Source organism: Triturus cristatus, chromosome 1_1 (genome assembly GCF_964204655.1).
Source record: "Triturus cristatus chromosome 1_1, aTriCri1.1, whole genome shotgun sequence".
NCBI lineage: Eukaryota > Metazoa > Chordata > Amphibia > Caudata > Salamandridae > Triturus > Triturus cristatus.
Window position 1 is genome coordinate 694,446,183 of NC_140579.1, and position 20,394 is coordinate 694,466,576.

The following is a 20,394-nucleotide window of genomic DNA, read 5'->3' on the forward strand; positions in this document are numbered from 1 at the left end:
ACACTGTTGGGGTGGGGGGTACGCTCCATGCATATGCGGGTGAGGGTACGGGTCGTACATACACGGTTGGGGTGGGGGGTACGCTCCTTGCATACGCGGGTGGGGGTACATGTCGTACTCACACTGTTGGGGTTGGGGGTACGCTCCATGCATACGGGGTGGGGGTACGGTCCGTACTTATCCGTCCCCACACTATGTGATGCTTGTGCGGCCCATACCCAGGCCTTTGCCACGTGGGTACGAGCCGTCCCGCCATTGTTGGGGTGACGTAGGTGTGGGCGTGGTATGACTCGTACCCACACTCTTAAGGCGTGGGTACGGGACGTACCTGTCTGGTTGTGTTGCCGGTTCGCGTCGTCAAGAACTTCCGTTGTGGCGGTCGCTGGCTTAGCTGGACACGCCCCCACCCCCTCGTAGTGACCAGGGCCTGAGGGTCAGGTATGTCCAGGGCATGTGTGCTGTGTGACTATGGTGGTGGTTTTGTGGCCTGCCCTGGACCTGCCACCCCCCCCCTTTCCCCTCTCCCTTTGTTGTTCTGACCTTCTGTGGCGTCTGCGTCGTAACCTGTAGAGGAGGTCGACTGCTATGAGGGCCGGGATGACACGTAGGTTCGGGTCCATGTCTGTCCGTCGCGTACGGGTACTCCTTCTTCGCGTCGTCCTGTCTGTCCGTCGTGTACAGGTACTCCTTGTTCGCGTCGTCCTGATTTCCCAGCAGTTTTTGGCAGCCGGAAAATATTCACCGTGCGGGATGACGTCGGTGCGAATCGTAATTCCTGGTTCGTGAATGGCAGGCTGCGTGCGTCCCGACGTCAGGTCGGCGCTTTCCCGAATCGCATTTGTATGTTTATTTTAGTCGGTCGGGGTTTTGTACGATTCGTACGGAAATGATGTTTCCGTGCGAATCGTAATTCCATGTTGGTATATTTTGACGACCGGGTACGCGTCGGACGGAGAATATGCTCCGTCCGACGGTTCGTACCCGGTTTTTACAGGATCGTGATTGGCACCCAATTGTTTTTAAATGGTGTAACTCTGTTCAGTAGCTTTTGAGATATTTAGAGATTTACAGATATCGATATTTGAGAATTGTTAGATCTGATTGGCTGAGCCCTCCCGAGCACAAGCTTGCCTCTGATTGGCTGCCAAAACTTCAAACCAGGAAGTTTTGGCAGCCATCTTGTGCCTCTGACCGAGTGAGAGGGAAAAAGTTGACAGTAAGATTAAAAAACAAAAAAAGAGGGCAGGGTAGGAACACCCTGCCCCCCCCCAGGCCTGAGTGACCCCCAGGCCTAAAAAAAGCTTTTTTTGGTAACATTTTTGGTCGGGTCGTGCTGGGTGCGCGAACCCCTTCGAAAATGAAAAAAAAACAAAGTGTGGGCTCCCAAGCTTCGTTTATTAAAGCCCCTGGGTGAGCCAGGTCCCGGGGCAATCCTTAATTCTGTAGTGGGGGCCCCGGGGGGGCCTCCACAGCCTCGGGGACTGCCACCTCCCCGGGGATTTAAAATTTATTCACGGGGGGTCATGTGCCCCGTGAATAAATTATAAAGCCCCGGGGAGGTGGCCGTGGGGACCGCCACCTCCCCGGGGCTATAATAAATAAGGCTGGGGGCGTCGGGGGCACCACCAAGCCCCAGGGACAGCCACCTTCCCGGGGCTTTATTAATATACAAATGGGGGGCCTCTCGGGCCCCCCAAGCCTAGGGACCACCGCCTCCCCGTGGCTAAAATAAATAATGTGTGTGGGGGCTTGAGCCCCCTCACACTGCCCCGGACACCACCACCTCCCCGGGGCACTATTTATTTAAATTCAGGGGTCCGCTATGGACCCCCAGCCCCGGGGACCACCATCTTCCCGGGGCTATGCAAATGAAGCCCTTGATGGCCCTGGGGACTGCCGCCCTCAGTGCAGGCTCCTGCAAAGTCCCAGGTTGCCAAATCCCGGGACATTGCTGTTTATTATGGCAGGGCGGGAGGACGGCTCCCGCCCTGTTATAGAAACTCTGCTTTGGTTTTTGGACGCGAGAGAAGAAAACCTGCTCTCGCTTCCAAAAATCAAAGCAGAATTGTTTTGCACAAGTGGAGCTGCATGTCAGCAGCTTCCCTGTGAAAAAGCAATTCTGGCTCCTGCAGGAGGCAGGGAGCTGGCAGGACCTTGGGGGCATTGGGGCTCCCCCCATGGTCCCCAAGGGTGAGTTCAGGATATGGGGTTACTGGGGCCAGAAGTGGCCAGGGAGGGGGGCCACACGGTGCACTGCTGGTGGGGCGATGAGGTCCTCTTGTGTCCTGAGGACCTCAGGACACAAGTGGACTTCATCCTCCGAGCAGCAGTGCGCCAGGAGACGCGTTTGCAGAGTGGTGTAAAAAGGGGTGTGGCCTCAGTGGCACTTACTGGAATTAATTCCCCAACTTTTCCAACTTACAACACACCAGGGGGAGCATTTGCAGAGTGGTGGAGAAAGAGGGTGTGGCCTGGTATGAGACGTTAGCAATCCTGCTGTGTGTGACTTACTGGAGGTAATAGGAGGGGTAGTTGGCCCCCAAGGTTGACGTTCGGGGCTAACTACCCCTCCTGTTACCTCCTGTAAATCCCACTCAGTGAAATTGCTAAGAGGTGTTAGGAGGCCACGTTCACCTTTCTCCACCACTTTGCAAATGTGATTGCTATGTTATAGTTAGAAATTAGCATTTAAAAAATCTTTGAAATTCACTGAAAAAATCATAGGTTTAGGGACCTTATAGTTAGAAATTAGCATTTAAAAAATCTTAGAAATTCACTGAAAAAACCATAGGTTTCAGGGATGTTATAGTTAGTTGGACATTTGACTCATATAAAACCAGAGAAATTCCCCTGTTATAGTTAGTTGAGCTAACTATAACTCACGCCCACGCAATGCACTGCTGATGACGTCACATATTACATCATTCATGACATGGTCAGTGACATCACTGATGACATCACTGATGACATCATCCAAGTCAAAATCTGATGCACCTTATCAGACCCTAATATAACACTTGATACACCCACTCTAAAATGCAGACTATAATATTCGAAACCATGAACACACTAATACCAGTTAGTACATATCCACTCACTAATTCCTAGGTCTACACACACATCCATTCATTCACCCATACAGTCACTCATACATACAGTCAGCCATCAATACAGCATTATCATATCTAGTCACATATCTATACAGACACTCACACACCGCCTCTCATTCATAGAGTTATTCACACACCTAGTCAGTAATGGAAATAATCAATCACACTTTCATTTACTCACCTGTACAGTTATACACATACCACGTCACTTATTTAAACCTATACTAACACATACTTACTCTCTAATACAATAACTAATACAAGCACACACTGATCCATACAGGCACTCTCACAATCACTCACTCTCACATATAGTCATTTATACAGTCCAACACTCATATATACTGCCTTTCACATATGGAGTTACTCACACATGTACCACTGAGGCATCCATTTACTCACCAAGACACTCATACACACACTCACCAAGCCATACAGCCCTTCACAGATACAGACTTGAACACATATACCCAGTGAATTATCCACTCACACATCTATGCACAGAGTCACACCCCCACCCACGTAGTCCCACTAACCCTCTTTAACAGAAGCCGATCCCACATGTGTAACTGTGTCCTAAGTCCTGAACGGCAGTGACCCCAAGGCCGTGGCAGGGACCACAGCAGCATACTCTTTGATCAGTTAAACATATTTCCATATGCAAGGCCAGCGACATGTAGTCCCACTAACCCTCTTTAACACAAGTCGATCCCACATGTGTAACTGTGTCCTGAGTCCTGAATGGCAGTGACCCCCAGTCCGTGGCAGTGACCACAGCACCAGACTCCCTCTCATCAGTGAGGCATACTTCCATATCCAAGGACAACAGCACGTGATGCCACTAACCCTGTTCAACACAAACCAATCCCACATGTGTAACTGTGTCCTGAGTCCTGAACGTCAGTGACCCGAACTTCGTAACAGTGACCACAGCACCACACTCCCTTCGATGAGTGAGGGGTATTTGCATATTGAAGGCCGGCGACACGTGGTGCCACTGAACCTCCACTACGCAGGCCGGTGGGGCCACCAATGTATGCATGTGACTGTGGGCCCTTGCTCACCGCTACCTCTGGCCTACACTACAGTCAGCATGCCTCACAATTCAGATAGAGTCCTGATTCCACATGACGCAGTCCAGTAGCCAAGACACATTGCTCCCAGTGCGGCCCGTCCACACCAAGCATCATCACAGGCTCATACAGTCTCAATACTTCTGCTGCCACTAACCCTCTTTAACACAAGCCGATCCCACATGTGTAACTGTGTCCCAAGTACTGAATGGCAGTGACCCCAAGTCCATGGCACCAACCACAGCACCACACTCCCTTCGATCAGTGACGCATATTTCGATATGCAAGGCCGGCGACACGTAGTCCCACTAACCCTCTTTAACACAAGCCGATCCCACATGTGTAACTGTGTGCTGAGTCCTGAATGGCAGTGACCCCAACTTCGTGGCAGCAACCACAGCACCAGACTCCCTTCAGTCTTATTTGTTGTTCTTTTCTTTAAATACATGACTAAGATTCTTCTTTGTCCAACTGCACAGGGACACTTCCAGGCCCAAGAAGGTTGTTGGGGGTATGATGGTAATGTGGGAAAGAGTGCGTTACCTGCTGATGTGGGGATAGGCAGCGTCAAAGGAGTATCTATCACAGAAAGAACTCCGATATGTTTTCACAAATGCCTCGGACAAATGCCAGCTGAAGGACTGAATCACAAAATGTTTTTTCAATGCTTATGTAGTGTGAGTTATAAACAGTTCGCACCCAGGCTCGCAGAGGGCCAGTTGCGACCCGTCTGCTCGACTCACAGATGTAGTACTATGAGCCATCCGCGCTATTGTAGCTATCCCTGCACTGTTCCTTCGTAAGCCACGCCACTGCAATTACGTTCCAATGTTGACCCCACATAGCTACCTGTCGCAGGCATACTCGCTGTTGGTGTGCAGGTCAGTGGTCTAGTTCTCAACATCTCATGGCCACTCCCTCAGGGCAGGTTTGCACACACACCACACCCATCCGGCACATGCGTCACAGGCCATGTGCCCACTCAAATATAATAGTTCGACATCATCACATCCTATATTGCCGGTGCTGACTAGATGGCGGACGCTCCACATGTCTCAACCATAAAGAGTCTTTGAAAAGTTGTGCAGAAGGTTAGTCGCACCCTGATCTGTATAGCCATCAGGGGCCTACCACCCCCTTGGCACGGACTTCAGATGCACAGGGTTAGTGCCACCCGAAGCTCATATGGCCATCAGGGGCCTACCACCACGTGGCACAAACTTAACTTCCACAGGCTTAGCGGCCCCAAAAGCTGATGTGGTCTCCGCCATTGATGACTCAGGACTCAGCGACATCTGTGCGATCCGCCAAGCACCTGATGTGGTCTCCGCCATTCATTACTCAGGACTCAGACACATACCTGGGATGACTTTTGACGGGCACGTGGAGTGCCCACTGCTGCACACTCCGGTGGCACCAGGTAATTATTTGCTCATGGATGCGCAGAGGCGGCAGTGTCTCCCTCTCTCTCTCTCTCTCTCTTCCTTCTTTTCCTTCTATCTCTCTAACTCTCTCTCTTCTTTCTCCCTTTCTCACTCCCTTTCTTTCTTTCCCTCTCTTTTTCTCTCTGGCTTTTTTTTCCTTCTCTGTTTCTCTGTGCCTCTCTCCTTTGATATGCCCATTACACACGTCCTTATTTTGTGCTTTATTTTCCAGGCTCTGTCGTCGACATCCATGGTCCACACAGGAGTGTTCCGCCTTCTTGTTTTCTATTATTTTTGTTACATTTTGTTTATTAGTTTATCATTTATATATATGTTAATAAAAAAATAAATTTTGCAAATAGTTTATCGTTTACATATATATTTCTAAAAAAAGAAAGTAAAAAAAGGAATTAATAATGTTTTTTGTTGTTCTCTTCATTGCTGTGTGACTCTATCTTGTTCTTATTACTGTTATTTGATGGAGTCCACCATGGTGTTACATTTTGGGGCACTTATCGTGGGAATACTGGTGATGTCTGCAGTTTACACCAACTTCTGAATAGTGTGTTAGATTTATCTCAACTTTACTTCCATTAAAGTGCTGATAATGAAATGCAGACTAGCCGTTCCCGTACAAAAAGACACGAGGTGCACCTTTGCGAGTTATTCTAAATACTAAAATCCTGTATTGAATTGCACTGAGGTAGTTGCTGCACTTACAGTGTAAACACAAAATTAATTAAGAAATCTCATTGTATTTATATTGATTGGGAATAGTGCGTCAAGTGCTGGATCTTGACGAGATACACTGCTCAGTTCGTATATTGTTCTGCACATGAAAAAAATCACATCACAACTTTCACACCAACTGCAATGCGAAACAAATTCCTGCGATAAGCCACGTTAGCACCAGGTATTTTACACCTGCTTTCTGCTGTTGTTAAGCAGGACGACTACCTGCACCATGAAATGGAACACAGCCAAGAGCCACATCAGAACACCCACAGGTGCCATAGAATCAATGAGCATGATGCAGGGATACCCATGAGGGCCACAAGACTCATCGCAACAACTCCAGGACCGCCAATGCCCCCCAAACCTGCATCTGAGCAAGTGTGTCCCTGTGGTCATTGTCTTAGCATGATAAGCACGAGCCCTGCAACATCACAGTGTGCTGTCACCTCAGCGTTGGCAGTGAGCCTGGACATGTAGCTATGCACGCATCCTCCTGCATGCACAACCGACATGTGCTGGTCTGGAGTACACAGGTCAGCGCAGGGGTGTGCCTATCCGGCAAGGGGAACAGGGTGTCTCGGACATGTCCCTGTACAGGAAGTGCGGTAAGTGTGTCTGTGTTCCGGTGTGACCTGCCACAAAGGCCGCAGCACTCGATGTTGTAAAGTGCCATGCACCACCTCCAAACAGCACTGCGATGGTGTAGTTTGAATGTAGCAAGACATGTGCGAATAGGCATCACAATGGTGTGCAGTTCGAGTGCACGAGATACAACAGCGCACCGTAGAAAAGTGTGGTGGCTCGTGGGAAGGAGAAGCAGCTGTTTGGCAATATAAAACACACAGTGAACTTGCCCATGTGCCACGTGCTGGGCATCTCATCCATGATAACCACGGTCGCAGACATCCCACAACACCAGCGACCGGCCTTTGTACACATCCTGTATGAATGCATTGTGGTTTTCACTTCTATGCTCATTCAGTTGTGTGATGTTGGCGGGTTGTGTGACTTGTGCTCCTTGTTGGTGTGATTCATTTTGGCCAATGTTTGTCTATACTTGTGCTGTACTTAATTGTGCATGTGTGCCATTCTGCCCATCTCCCCCCGTCCCCCCATTCCTTGCTTCTTCCTCTTCCTGGTGCTGTTGTGTCTATAATTTTGTTGCTCCACACATAAACACATGTAAAGGACAAATTAGAATAGTTGCTTTCATTCTTTTAGGTTTCAAAACTTCTCTCTATTGGTTTCTTTTTAATTTTCCGTATAAACCGTTTTTTTAACATTCAACAACACATAGAAGTCAGAAGTGCAACGTATTCTATCAGCACCCTTTCTAGAACATTCTACAACACATGCAGGTTAAAAGTTCATCCATTTTTTTAAACTTAACGATATTTTTTTGCAACATTTTCTCGAACATTTAACGGCACGTGCAGGTTAAAAGTTCATGATTGTTTTAAGTTCGAACACTGTCTTTCAAATGCAAGTAGCAGCTGTGGTTCAGTTGAGCAAATTTTATCCTATTTTTTTTTTTTTTTTTTAAATATATTTTTATTGCAGGAATCAGTAAATCGTTACATAATCAACCAGCATAATATAACAAGCAAGATCAATGAGACACACCCCTCCGTCCCCCCGCCGTAAGTTTCTTACACAGCCATTCAGCCCACAACCCTAGGGTCGGGCGGCGAAATTCAATGGGGGCTCAGAAGGATGTCGAGGCTGGTCCGGATGATCCACTGTCCTTCATCTGCTTTTCCAAACAAGCCTATAAACCCAGAAAGAAAAACCCCACCCTCAAAACGCTACGAACCAAAGAGAACCCACCCAACCCTGCCATCAGCGCACGGCAACAACCTCAACAGGATCTGCTAGAGGACCCATGGGGAAAGCAACAGAGCTGAAAAGTGCAATCGTCTATCGGGACTTGGGGCGAGCTGCTTCCTCACTTTCAGAGTCGCTGGGGGCGCAATAATCCCTAAGGGCCTGCACTAACGTCTCCCACTCCAGCGCTGCCTCCTGTGCCTTCTCATTACGCTGCCTCCAAGCTAGCTGGTATCTTAGCGTGCTCTCCCCCGTTGCCCACTTCAAAAGTTCGCTGCGCCACCGGCTTCCTGTCGGATCAGCTCGTGCCTTCCAGTTCCTGGTCACCTCTCGTTTAGCAAGGAGCAGCCCTAAATCAATGAACTTGCTAGATATTTTGTTCTTGGGGGTATGAGGGAACCAGTGCAGGAGTCCCACCGCCGCGTCAAACGATAAGGATCTCCCCGTCGTCTCCTCCAGGGTCTTCCCCACTTCTACCCAATAGGATGACAATCCCGGGCAGGCCCACAGCATGTGGAGAAGGTCCGCCTCCTGGGCCGGGCACCTGGGGCATTCCGCCGAATTCGTAGCAAAATATCGCCTGATTTTCACCGGGGTCAGATATGCTCTATGGAGCACGTAGTAGTGTACCAATTGAAAGCGGGCGTGGCGTGTGCCCTTCCAGGCTCGCCGCACCAGCTGGGACCAGGTCGTCTCCGGGATCTCCTTGCCAATGTCCTCCTCCCAACGGTTTCTCAGAGTAGTGAGGGGAGCCAGCCCCTCATTGATCAGTCTGCCGTAAAGGCAAGTGACCGCCTTCACCGTGCCCGCAGACATCATCACGTATTGGCATACCGGGGATAAAGGAGGTTCCTCCTGCCCGCATTTCCAGTGCGCCTGGATCGCTCGGACAAGGGCCGAGTGCAGCAGAAAGTCGCCGCGGGGAATCCCGAAGCGATCAATGAGCTCCTGAAAGGGCAAGAGTGCCCCGTCCTCGTATAGATCACCTATTAGCTGTAGGCCGGCATCCTCCCAGTTCGCCAACTGTGACCAATCGCCACCATGGGGCAAAGCCGTTAGCATCCCCAGAGGTATTTCGGGCGCATACGGTGTTCTCAGGTGGCCCCGGGCGTGAGTTCGGTTCCAGCACAGGCGAACGGTCCGCTCCTCCATCGACAAGTCCTGCAAGGCCAACCGTTGTCGCATCGCTATGAAGGAGAGAACATGCCTGGCCATACCCGTTCCCCTCCTGTCTTCTGGGCCCCGGAATTCCCGGGCGATCTCCTGGGTAAAGGTCTGGAGCTGCGCCGCTAAATAGTACTTTTCGAAGTCCGGCACCGCAAGCCCACCCTCAGCCTTCGGCCGCGTCAGGGTCTTGAGGGCCACCCGCCGGCGGCCCGAGCCCCAGAGGAATCCGACTATCATTGAGCGTAATAGTCGAAACGTGGCCGGTGGGACCCAGATCGGTAGTGTCCGGAAATAATATAACAACCGGGGAAGCGCCACCATTTTAAGCAAAGCAATCCGCCCTGCCACCGAGAGCGGTAGCGTGGCCCAGAAGTCCATACTGCCACGAAGTGCTCGAGTGCCGCGGGCAATGTTCCCAGCCAGGAGGTCAGAAGGTTCATGATAGACGTGCACCCCCAGGTACTTAAAGCAGTCGGGTTCCCATCTAATCTCCCTACTTAGAGCAGGGGTAGGGGTGCCCCTGCGAACCGGGAAAAGACAGGTCTTAGTCCAATTCACTCGGAGGCCCGAGACCTCCCCAAACTCCGTGAGCGCCGTCGCAGCTCCATGTAAGGCAACGAGCGGGTCCTCTAGGAAGAGCAGCAGGTCGTCTGCATACAGCGAAATGTAGTGCGGGCCCGAAGGAGTCCACAGGCCCGTGTAATGGGCTCCCGACCGGAGATGCAGCGCAAGTGGCTCCACCGCCAGCGCAAAGAGAAGTGGGGATAACGAACATCCCTGCCTCGTGCCTCGCTCCACCGGATATTGTGAGGAAATCAGCGGTCCCGCCCGAACCCTGGCCGATGCCGAGGCGTACAGAACCCTGGTCCATCTGATGAAGCCCTCACCGAGGCCGAACCTCCGTAGCACAGTGCAAAGGTAGTCCCATTCCAGGCTATCAAAAGCCTTCTCTAAGTCTACCGATAAGACAACCGGGCACGGGGCGTCCACAAGCGGTTCCCCTAGCAAGCGGAACAACCTACGAATGTTCATGGTCGTGTTACGCCTGGGGATAAAGCCAGCCTGGTCCTCATGTACCAAGGAGCTCATGTGTCCTAGTAGCCTCGAGGCCAAGATGCTGCTCAGTATTTTATAGTCAACCGTCAGCATTGATAAGGGACGGTAAGACCCCGGATCGGATGAGTCCCTTCCGGGCTTGAGGAGCGGGACCACCAATGCCTCGCACATTGAGCCCGGGAGTCGCCCAAGCCTCTTCGCCTCTCTGTATACTATCAACAACCTAGGGGCTAGGAGATCAGCATAAGCTGCATAGAACTCCACAGGAAGGCCGTCCAGGCCCGGGGTCTTATTCCTCGCCATCTTTTTAATGGCGCTACGGATCTCTCCCAGTTCTATGTCGGACCCCAGGGCTTTCGCCATGTCCTGCTCCACTGTTCGGATCTCTAAAGGCCGTAGATAATTATCGAACAGGTCAGGGTCTCGGGCAGAGCGACTGCGGTACAAGCGTTCATAATATTGCCGGTAGCAGCTCAGATTCGCAGGCTGAGTGTACACCTCGGTTCCGTCTGCCTTGCGCATGGACGTCGTCAGTGAGGACTGACGCGTAGGGTTGGCCAGCCATGCCAGCAGCGCGCTCGACCTATCCCCCTCTGCGATGGACCTAACCGTATAGGCCTTGTAGTCAAAACAGCGAAGCCGTTCGACCTCTGCCGCCACCGCCTCCTTCACCTCCGCCGTGCGTGCCTGTAATTCAGGGCGCCCGGGGCGACGTAGTTCCAGCTCGCGGAGTTTTCGATCCGCTGCCTCTAGGTCGGCGAGGATAATTTGCCTCATGCCGACCTTTTTAGAAATACAGTACCCCCTCACCACCACCTTAAAAGCGTCCCACTCTAACGCTCTCGAGCTCGCGGTGCCACCGTTGGACGCAAAGTACTCTGAGATCTTATCACCTAGGTCCGCCCTGAAAACATTGTCCTCAAGGATCTCGGGCCGTAATTTCCAGGTGGGCACCGCAGGCACCCCGGGAAACCAACGAAGGTCCAGCAGGAGGGGGTTATGGTCTGATATGGTCCTGGTCAAATATTCAGACCGTACCGCTGCTGAAACCAGTTCGGGCGAGCCAAGAAATCCGTCCAGTCTAACGTGCAACTCATGGAGGCTCGAGAAGTAGGAGTAGTCCCTAGTTGTGGGGTGTTGCGCCCTCCAGATATCCGTTAGACCCCAGTGAGTCTGCCAGTCCCTACGACCCTTAGCCATGCGACGAACCGGAGAATCGGGGAGGGGTGGATGCGAGCGGTCAGTGTCTACATCCACTACTGAGTTGAAATCTCCACCGAGCAGGAGGGGCCCGGAGAAGAAGTGGGCCAACGAGCCCGATAATCTGGAAAGGAAGGCGGTCTGGTCCACATTAGGAGCGTACACACAGCAAACGTTTAGGTCTCTCCCTCCCAAAGTCCCCGAAATGGCCACATAACGCCCCTCTGGATCTATCAATGTTTTCGTGACCTGGAAGGGAACCCCAGCTCTAACCCAGATCAGCGCCCCTCTGGCATACGCGGAGTACGAAGTGCAAAAGACCTGCCTCCTCCACCTACGCTGTAGCGCCGCCCCTTCCGCCTTGTTCAGATGAGTCTCCTGCAGCAGCGCCATTTGTATCCCCCTACGCACTAAATAAGCGTGGACTTTGTGACGCCTGGACATAGTATGAAGCCCCCGCACGTTCCAAGTGACACATTTCAGATTAGCAACATCAGCCATTGTCCCATATCGTTCTCGCAAAGTCTCCCCATTGGGTCCCAACAAAGAAAGGACATCGATCACCTCAGCACTGATGGCGGCCATTTTCCCCAACCGAAACTTAACAACCCAAGTGTGAACCAACTCCCCATCCACCCTCCCCAGAACAGGACCCAAATAGTACCATCTAGTTCCCATCCAAACCATACCCTCCAACAACCCACTGAGCAAATTTTATCCTATGACATGTACTCCACGTTGAAACTGCTTTTTCTTAACCAATCACAAAGATGCTTTTCCACAAAACGAATGTGCACCCTACTTTTAAAAAAGAATGCTTTTCAACTCCCAATCAGGTTTCGTTTTGTATGGCAAAAAAAGTACTTCCCCATCTTTAAACATATCTCTTATTCTACCAAGGAACTGCATGAGCTACAGACATCTTTGCATACCTTCCAACCATACCTTCAAAATGCTAGTGTGGATAGTAGGACATAGCTATATTTTCAGGTGCAAGAGGTATGCAGAACACAGACATATTGACTTAGACCTAGCTTTACAAAATGTGGACATTAAGGTGCCGATTCGGATCCTGGAAAAAATTTCCCCGTACGACTCGTATCCGGTCTTTTTACCGTACGAATCGTACAAGTGCCGTACAAACTGCCAAGTACGATTCGCATGGGAAAATGTCCATACGAATCGCATTGGGAATAATTCCCCACACGTCCTCGGGTCGGAAAATGTGTCCAACACGTCCCCGGACGATATACCGTACAAATGTGAAAAGTGAAGTCCGACCGCGCAGGTACGATCCATCCCGTGCGTCCGATGTTACAATCGTATGGAAAAAACAGCGTCCGCACCGAACTCCCATAGCAACCATGGAGACATGTGCCGACATACGCGCCGAACACCCCCCCAGCCCCCGTATGTACGCGCCGAACCACCCCCCAGCCCTCGTATGTACGCGCCGAACCCCCACCCGTGCATGTACACCCCCGTACGTACGGACCGTACACCCACCCGTGTATATACACCCGTGTACGTACGGCCCGTACCCCCACCCGTGTATGTTAGGAGCGTACCCCCACCCCAACAGTGCATGTACGGTCCATACCCCCAGCCACGTATGTATGGAGCGTACCCCCACCCCAACAGTGGATGTATGGACCGTACCCCGACCCGCGTATGTATGGAACGTACCCCCACCCCAACAGTGTATGTACGGACCGTACCCCCACCCGTGTATGTACACCAGTGTATGTACGAACTGTACCCCCACCCGCGTATGTATGGAGCGTACCCCCACCCCAACAGTGTATGTACGGACCGTACCCCCACCCGCGTATGTATGGAGCGTACCCCCACCCCAACAGTGTATGTACGGACCGTACCCCCACCCGTGTATGTACACCAGTGTATGTACGAACCGTACCCCCACCTGCGTATGTACGGAGCGTACCCCCACCCCAACAGTGTATGTACGGACTGTACCCCCACCCGCGTATGTATGGAGTGTACCCCCACCCCAACAGTGTATGTACGGACCGTAGCCCAATCCCCCTTAAGTATGGATGGAGCGTACCTCCACCCCAACAGTGTATGTACGGACCGTACCCCCACCCGCGTATGTATGGAGCGTACCCCCACCCCAACAGTGTATGTACGGACCGTACCCCCACCCGTGTATGTACACCAGTGTATGTACGAACCGTACCCCCACCTGCGTATGTACGGAGCGTACCCCCACCCCAACAGTGTATGTACGGACTGTACCCCCACCCGCGTATGTATGGAGTGTACCCCCACCCCAACAGTGTATGTACGGACCGTAGCCCAATCCCCCTTAAGTATGGATGGAGCGTACCCCCACCCCAACAGTGTATGTACGAACCGTACCCCCACCCGTGTATGTATGGAGCGCACCCCCACCCCTACAGTGTATGTACGGACCGTACCCCCACCCGTGTATGTACAGAGCGAACACACACCCCACCAGTCTAAGTACGGAGCGCACCCCAGGCCCCAACACCAGCACCCTCACCCTCACCCAACATCGCGCATGTATGAGTCGTACCAAGCCAGAGACGATGTACGCACCGTACAGATGCTAAAAACACACGTACACAACCAGGACAAAGCAAAACAACACAAGAATACTCCATTCGAATCGCACAAAGCCACAAAACATGTCCAACAAGCACAAATACAACCTATTCACTGACCTGCAACTGCCAAACTCCCAAACAGAGGCCCAAAACACAACCACTCCTTATAACACACCCACCCAAAGTTCAAACACAGCCACACCCACCAATGGACCAATAAAAAGGCCCAACACACACAAACCATGATCCTTTGCAACAGACCCACTGCTGCCAGACCACACAGAGAAACAACTGCACCATACTACAACCTCCACTATACCTTACACCTGCACACCTTCATACAACCACCTTCACAAACACCCCCTCATCACATTCACACACACACCTGCACAACCACACCCACACACCCACAACCATCCACCCCCACACCCACACAAGCATCCACACCCACACCCCTCACCATGCCCACTAACAAGAATCCAAAGTTAACTAGCCGGGAGTTGGAGGTCCTTGTCGACGAAATCATCAGAGTTGAGCCACACCTCTTTGGAACATTGGTCAGACAGACCAGCATTTCAGAAAAATCAGCCATGTGGCAGACGATTTTCGATGCTGTGAATGCTGTTGGGTCCACCAGAAGGACCAGGCATAAATGCCAAGCCAGGTGGTACGATCTGCGGAGGACGGTCCGCCGCAAAATGACCGACGACCACAACCAGGCCAACACCACTGGAGGAGGGCTGCCCCGCAGACGCGCACAATACCATCCCTGGGAGGAGAAGGTGATGGCCATGCTGCTGGTGGTGGGAGTGGAGGGAGTAGAAGGACTCCGAGAGCCTGGTGAGTACACAAACAACTCACCACACATGGGGGAACGTCAACCACAACCAAACTCACAATCATGCACGCAACCACCCCAAAGCTATCGCATGACTCAACCACACTCCATAAACACGCACATGCCACTAGCGCCACCATGCCCCATGCACCCAGCTAGACAATGCCAAGTCACAGGCCACAGAAAACACCAACACAAGACACGGTAACCCGGATGGCGGGAGTGTGGGCCTCAAAAATCACATAGTGCAACTCAGAAGCAGACAACAATGCCCTCAGCCCATATGGCCTAGGTCACAGCCAGACAAACAGTGTGTCCCCACACAGGAAAGACTTGCCTGCAAATGGCGGACGCCTTGCATGAAGACATGGGGGTGAAGGCACTTTTTGCACATGACAGCAGCTAATGAACAGCCAACACTGTGAAAGAGTGGCAGCACACACCACCACAGCAGCAGCGCAGACACAGACACTACACCCAATGGGTGCCTGGAGATCAGAAACAAACTCACATGAACAAGCCAAGGGCCATTCAAAGATCTGCAAACAGTGTGTGCCTAGGAAGCTGGGCTGAGGTGACAGAGGTTGACACACAGAGGGAGGGAGAGGGGGAGAGAGAGGGAGGGAGACACAGGGAGACGGACAGAGGCAGGAGGCTGACACAGGGAGGGAGGGAGAGGGGGACAGAGAGGGAGTGAGAAAGGGAGACACAGGGAGACCAATTCAGCCTTGGGTGGTGTGGGAATGTCTGCTCATCAGCAGGTGGACTGCGTGCATGTTGACAAGGGTTGCCAGTGCCTGAATCCCCCTCTCTTCTCCATGGCAAAACACTGGGCCATGTGTCAACCTGTGCACGAGCACAACGCCAGCTACCTGCATTATATAAGTGTGTGGAACAACTCCATTTGCCCACGTACAGTGCAACACGGAAGGCGCCAATGCATGGCTCGCCACACCTGCTCACTCCACTGCTGACTGCAGTCACAATTGACGCAGCAAGTAAGACTGTGTCACACATAGGTAAAGTCTCAAAAGCTGTGGCCAAGGGACATACCCATGCACAAGTGCACTGTGAGTGGAATGCAAGACATATATAAATACCCAGAGGAAATGTGCCAACTTTGAAACAAATGAAACATGGATGTTGCATGGAATAAAAATAACATTGTCTCTCTCACACACAGGTCAACGTCGTGGATCACCCCCCAACACTGGGGGGGGAAGACTCACAGGACCTGTCTCTGCGGGATGACGATCCCACCGGCAGCGACGACTCTCACCACTCTGTGGACGACCCCGACCAACCTGGCCCCTCTGGTGTCCAACCACCTGCAGCACCTGCATCAGGTACAACTGGGCCAACCACCACCCCCACTCCTCCCACATCCCAGGAGACACCCAGGATCCCTGCCCCACCACCACAACGCAGCCAGGCTGACCAGGAGGGACGCGGTGTACCGGGCACCCAGGAGGAGGCAGGCGACAACGCAAATGCCACCCCTCAGGGATCCCGGAGACCCGATGTGCCCACAAGGGCAGGCCAGGCGCAAGTGGGCAGGGGTGGTGGGAGTGGAGGACGGCGGAGGCGCGAGCCTGACCAGTTGGCTGCGGAACTGGTATATTCCCAGGTAAGAAACATCCTGGACACATACCGGCAGGACACCACGGGCATGAGCCAGGTTGTGTCCACCCTCAACGAGATGAAGGGGACCCTCGAGGAGATCAAGACCCAGCAGGCCCAGCAACATGCGGAGCAACATGCCTGTCAACAGCGACACCAAGGACGGATGGAGGACAGACAGGCTGAGCTCGTGACGGTGCTCACGGGAATTAACCGTTCACTCCGTCGGATAGCCGACAACATGGGCAACCCTCCCTGTGCCACCAGGCGAAGAACATCACCACCCACAGGGAGGGATCAGGAGGAGGAGGATACATCCGATGGAGCATCCCAAGCATCGTCACGGCCTGCTTCTGAGGGTTCTCGCAGGAGGGTGGGTCATCCACGGAAAAGACCGTGAGGGTCGGCGCAACAGCACCATCTTTCAGGACACCTGGCCTGGCACCTGGCCCACTGGCCCAACAGCAGCACATCAGCAAATGACATTCTCTGCCACATGGACTTGCTGGTCACTGTCTGACCAATGTTGACGAACACTGTGGCATGGACTCTGATGATTTCCAATGGCAAGGATACCAACTCCCCCAGTGAACTTTGGATTCCACACACCCGGAAAGCCCCTCTTGTCATTCCCCCCAACACGTACCCCAACACAAATAAAAACTTACACGATCAAGAGATGATGCCTACATTTTGCATTATTACATTACATGTGTCTTGTAAAGTCTAACCATGCCTGAGTTCTCATATGACTTCAACCATCCATACCCTGGGGCCTGAGTCTGGCACAGGACACACATGGGTCACAATGTATTAGGCATGACAGACATGGAGCACCATACACACCCGTGATGGGCCCAACCAGCTGAGGGGGTGGCCGCACAACCGTGCCGACAGACATATTGAGTACAGCAACAGTCATGCGCAGAGGTCAGGGATCATGTGGAGTGTCCTGGGGGCACCCAGGTATGTGTAGACAGGTGGCAGAACCATGTCCTGCAAGCTTGAGTCAGGTGGATGCAGAGAATGGTGGCCTGGCCAATGTTGGATGCATGGGGATGGCACATGTCACAATACCCACACAGTCATGGACATCATGCACAATACAGAGTCTAATCCCAGACAAACAGCTTGCATCTTGCTACTCTACACATAGACACATAGCCACTATCACTGAGAACCATGTCAGACATGCCGTATGCACCGTGGCAACACACCAGCATTGACTGAGAAGAGGCACCTTGGAGGCATAGGGACACCTTTATTAGTCATGTATTCCGGAATGCAAATCGGAGTACACATACACAGGTCATGTGGAGTAACATGTGGGTCCAACACTGGCACCCCCCTTCTGCAGCACAAATGCGTGATAGCCATGGAATTGGCACACAAGTGTCGGGTAACAGGTAAACCCCCCCTGCTGCTCACGGAGAGGCTGCCATACACCATTGATCCTCTGATGTGGAAGTCCCACACCATGTCAAGCCAATGCAAACCACATGTGTCCGAGGGCAGTGTTACACACATTGATGCCATCATCACAATCCACTATCCCATCACAGATGACTGTCAACAAGTCTGACCATCTATTCAGGTGTATCCAGCTACATGTAATGTGTCCCATGGTGATGCGACATGTCTGCAGCGGAACCAAACATCGACAGGGGCAGTGTGCACACATCGTAAACAACTGCCACACCCAATACACCCCTGATGCATCCCTTACCCTAAGGAGACTTCCAAACTTGTCCGTGCGTGTAACGCTGAGTCAGCACACGATGACGTGTCCATGAGGAATAGCAGTGCCACAACAATGCAACCAGCAGACGGCATGCGCAAGTACCTGGGGATGAGAAACACACAAGAAGTCAGCCACAAAAAGCTCATCCACTTGCATGTGCATGTACTCGACACATATAAGGATGACAACATGCTAGGTCACAATTATGACTGCGGAAATACACTCATCACTGGCACCATCACTCGAGTGACACATCCACACACACCTCTGACTCACGTGGCATACATGCAGATGGACACACACATTGCAACACATGCCACACAAGGACGAATGCGTGCACACTCAGACACTGGTACTCACCACTAAACAAAGAAGTCGCGTATGAGCCGACTCCGGATGTCCTCTTGCGGCTCCACATCCTCCACATCACTAGCCCCATTGCCAAGCCCTTCGTCCTCCACGGGTGGATGGTCCTGATCATCTTGATCCAGGATGAGTGGCACAGCTTTCTCAACTGCCATGTTGTGCAGCATGCAGCAGACCATGAAGATTTTGCAGACCTTCACCGGGGCATATGGGAGGGCGCCGCCCGTCTTGTGTAGGCACCTGAATCGGCTCTTCAGGAGGCCAAATGTCCTCTCTATCACTCGCCTTGTCCGGCCATGGGCGGTGTTGTAGCGGAGCTGGGCCGGCATGCTGGGGTTGCGGAGAGGTGTGATCAGCCATGGCATGTTGGGATAGCCAGCGTCCCCTACATGGAAACCACATGGACAAAAGTAGGACAGGAGAAGCGGTCGTGCTAGTAGGCTATGCAAAATACAGGACAGACAGACTGTACCCACCAACAACACATGCTCGTTCGTTGCGCAGCTGCATCATCATTTCAGGCACCCTGCTACGCCTCATGATGTAGGCATCGTGTGCTGATCCTGGAAAACGACCACAGACATGTGAAATCACCATGTTGGACAGACACACCACAAGGGCATTGATGGAGTGGTAGTGCTTGCGATTCCTGTACGCTACCTCCTGTGCCTGTGGTGGTACCAAAGCCACATGTGTCCCATCTATGGACCCAATGACATGGGGCATCCCTCCCAGGGCATAGACTCCACGCTTGACACCTGTCAACTGTTCAGGAGTTGGGAAATGGATAAACTCATCCAGGTGAAGCAACATGGCCTCTAAAAAATCATGCAGCACACGGCTGAACATGGTCTGGGATATGCCACCAACATGAGCTATGGTATATTGAAAGGTACCCGTGGCAAAAAAATGTAGGGCTGCCATTACCTTCAGCTTGGGTGTCAGTGCCGTAGGATACCTGTGCAGCGGTTGCAGGTGTGGTGCCAGCCTTGCCGTCAACTCCTCAATCAACGGTTGGGGGAAGCAGTAGCAGCGTATACAGTCATTCTCCCGCATGTCAGCCAAGTCCGGAATTGGTCGGGGAAGAGGCGGCGCTCTGCAGTAATTTGGAAGTGACAAGGAAGAGTGAGTGCACCACAACAACAATTTATATGTACTGAGCACATGTTAATCTGTCAATACACATATGCTACATACGGAGTCAGGTATGTGCTACATGCCCTGGACACGTATGGCTGCCAGGTGACACTCCTACCAAGACCCAGCTACACACGGGGATTGTGAACCTCCACATCCCATGGCATGGGACTAGCTGTGTCCCAGTGTAAGTGAACAGCCAGACGCAATACAGGAGTGACATACATCAACATATCAGCAGATGTAGGATGTTGATTGCAGAGACAGGTAGCGGAACACTAGAGCCACAGGTCACATGACATAACACTAGGACAGCCCACACACCTTGCCATGAAGGTGTACATGTCATGACTGATCACACATACATTGAGAGTATGCAGACAGGTCCTTGTTACGCCACTCCGTGTCCCATGCATACATACACACCTTACATCCGATACCACATGTGGCCTGGTGTGCGTAACAGTGTGCCATGGCCATCTACACACAGACACATGTTGGTTGCAGCAACT